Below are 3,668 nucleotides of genomic sequence, written 5' to 3'. Positions count from 1 at the left end.
GTCCGCATGTTTCCAGGTGTTTAGTATATGTTTGTGGGTGTGCACAGTGGTGAATACAAGGAGCCATTGTGTTTTGAGCTCTGAAGCTGGCTGAGGGCCTGGTAGCCAGGGAGGGTCGTGATTCACTGCAACTCAACACATTTTTATTGAGCCTTTAAGGTTGACAGTCTGTGTTCAGCCTATAGGAAATGTAAAGATAAGACTGATCCCTGCTTTCAAGGGACTTAAAATCTAATAGGAGATAAGGCAAAGAGACAGCACCACAACATGCAGAGCAGGGTGAGTGTCCTCAGAGGGATAAAAGCCAAAGTTTTTAAGATGTTCCAGAGAGAGTGAAAACATTCGCTTGGAGGAAAGATCAGAAAAGATGCAATGGAGGGGATGGCATTCAAGATAAGCCTTTCAGGATGGTGAGATTTCACTAGGTTGGGCATGGAGGGCAGGACCTACTTGACAATTGGTGTTTTATTGTGCTTCACATAAAAATAAATCCATTCTTAATATAAATCTAAAATGAACTCCACTAAGGCTAAGCATGGTCATACTAGGGGTAGTATTCAAAGAAGACAAGCGTGACCAATTTTATCACAATATTTCCCCCTCTTGGAGTAGCCTCAGTGATGTCAATAACTGACATGGACAGCGAAAACAAAACACCAAGCCCACAGGGCAGACATTGCGTTCTGTGTTTTACGTATAATATCTTGCTTAGTACAAATGAACGGCAGTTTCCTGGGTAATATTATTATCTCAGTTGCAAGACTGAGAAATGGTGGAGTTAATTTATACAAGCCTACCTTGTCCACCCATCCACTCAAACTTCGTCATTCCTCCATTGGTGTCACAAAGCAATTAGTCTACTATTTTTTTCCCTCCAAGTTTTTTTCATTGATAACAGTTTTTGACAGTGGGTAGATTCAGTAAAAATGACCAATGTGGATTAATATATAACCAATTATTCTTTTTTCTCTTTAATTATATTGTAAAAGTTTTGCACAGGTGGAATCCTATTGTAATGAAATCAACTAAAACATAGGTTTTGGATTTGGGAGTCATGTGCCATTTTGAGCTCCTGTGTCACTGTGGGCTGCTGTGCAAGTAAATATCATACATTTACTTAATTAAGATTATGCATAGTAGGTTTTTGGTAGTTCCTGATTAATAATTATCTACCTTTTTAGAAATTTTTGATTTTTAGGTAGAGTATTTATGTGATGATTGCTACTGAACATCCGTATTATGTTAAATGCTTAATAAGACCTGGCAAGGTTTCTAAAATATTTTGAGGAAACTGCGATGTAACATTGTTTGAAAGTGGTTGGGTGTTGCTTGATTGTGTCATCAAGTTCTGGAGAAGAAAAGGCCCTGGCTCCTTTAAGAAAGAGGTAGTGGGCTTTGGCAGCCTGTAAAACTGTTGGCACACTGCTTGCATAAAAACTGCTTTCTAAGTCAAGGAAGTCTTGATAAAGGAGGAAGAGGCAGAGCTCTGAGCTGGCTTCATGCAGACCGAAAGTAACCATTTCCTGATTCAGAAAAAAGAAGGTCCAGGGAAACACTATTACATAGGCCTTGGTGGTTTCGCTTTTTTTTAGCTAATCTTCAAGGGATCATAAGTTTTTTTTTAACCTATTAGCAAAAAGAATACCCTTGAAAGTGGGCCTCCAGGTACAATGGGGAGGATGGTAGCGAGGTGAGTGGTTGCCTTCGCTCAGGAGGGCTCAGCACAGATGCCGGTCAGAGACACAGCAGAGCAAGGGAGGGCTCTAACCAAGAGCTCAGTCCAGTTACTTATTCTCTTCAAATTTCAATTTCTCCATCCAGTAAATGGGGATCATGCTGTTATTTCATGGAGCTGATACAAAAATCCAGTTATGCAACAAATAGGTATTGGGCACCTCCTATGTGTCAGCCTTGGCAACTAAAACAGACAGCTCCTGCCTCGATGGAGTGATTAAACGAGAGGATGCCTGAAAAGTCAGCTGCAAGGAGTCAATACACGCTATGAGGGCCGCTTTGTCCCAGTGATGAGATAGGCAAGCATCTTTAAAGGCTCATCTCCCAGCCTTCTTTTGGAAGAACATCCCCATCTGAAGCACTGATAAGTGGAATGATACTTAGAAGTTCTAAAGTTTAGGTAGGCTCCCAGAGACAGGTTACTTCTGGCCTGGAAGTAAGATGGAGTTGGGCAAAGTGGTCATTGATAATAACAAGATTTTATGAGGGAAAGGTCCTCAAATTATATTTCTAAGCTTGGAATTTCTTTTTCCTTCTAACTTTTGACATATTTGTTCTGTGTACATGTCAGTAGTTAACAAGTGGTTGAATCCTGTATGCGGAGACTTTAACAAAGTTTCTTTTTTCTCTCCTTCTTTCTTTGCCTTTCATCTTGTCCTTGCTTGCTTGCTTTCTTTGTCTCTCTTTTTCCCTCTTTCTTTCTTTCCTTCCCTCTCTCCCTCCCTCTCTTCTTTCTTTCTTTTCTTTCTTAATAAAAAAAGCAAAAAGACTAGATCTTGTCCTCTGAAAAGCCTAATTAGGTCATCTGCAAAGGAACCGTCATAACTAAGGCTCCTTCATCTACCTGCAAATTAACCAATATTTCTGTGAAGTAACAGAAAAGTCACTGCAGTGTTGCAACATTTGTGATAAAAATATTTATACCCTTGCTATGTTCTTTTACTACATAAAGCACATTATTCTCTCTTAAATATCGGTGTCCAACTCCAACTTTGAGACCACAGGAAAGATCTTCCAACACATCATTTCTTCTAAGTACGAGCTATATAAAAGTAGCAAAGAATGACACTTTTTGTGTACTACAACTTTAGCTGCCACATGGTACAAACCAGACTATGTTTCTAAAATCCACCAACGAACAAACTCATCAGTCAACAAACAGTTATTGAGTATGTGCTTTGTGCAAGAATCCACGTTGAATCCTGAGGGACTTATTTGCCCCCTCAAATTTAAGTTAACAGATAATAAAACAGAACTTTTCCTTTCGGTGACCAGGAAATTGAGGCGATAACAAAACGTTAATTAACAATATAAAGCTAATTGATAGTTGTTCCTCCAAAAAATGACGAAGGAGAAAGTTTTGGGAAAGCTTTATGAGGAAAGATGTTCTTCAAACACAGGCAGGGTTTAGGTAATTCATTTTCTAAAACTTGTATAGTGATAAACTAGGGACAAATGTCTTGCTAGCAACTTCAGCTGCCATGTGGTACAAAACAGATTGTATTTCTCATATTTATTGGCTAACAAATTCATCAGTCAACAAGATTTGAGTATCGGCTTTGTACGAGAACCAGTGCTGGATCTTTTTAAATTGTTTTTTAATTTGGGAACTTAATGAATTTCAGAACATATGTGTTGAACATTTGAGGACAGATTTTCAACCTCTGTAATGTTCTGGGAGAAGTTGAGCCCAGCTTCCTGGAGCCAACCTCCTCCCCGACTTCCCAAAGCCTCAGAGGCTATACATTTGGCATCCCCCATAGCGCAGAGTTGAAAGCCCAAAGTGTAAGAATGATGGCCTTCTGCTGAGCCCTTCTCTGCTCATGGGAACTTTGCATCTGAGTAAACGGGAAGTTGAGGCCGGGAGGCTGATGAATCTCGAGAGGCTACTTCCTTAAACTTTAAAGCAAGCAAAGTTGCCTGCGTCAGACAGT

This window comes from Equus caballus, chromosome 1, assembly GCF_041296265.1.
Source record: "Equus caballus isolate H_3958 breed thoroughbred chromosome 1, TB-T2T, whole genome shotgun sequence".
Classification (NCBI taxonomy): Eukaryota; Metazoa; Chordata; class Mammalia; order Perissodactyla; family Equidae; genus Equus; species Equus caballus.
The sequence above is the reverse complement of the archived record's forward strand: the minus strand, read 5'-3'. Positions refer to the sequence as shown.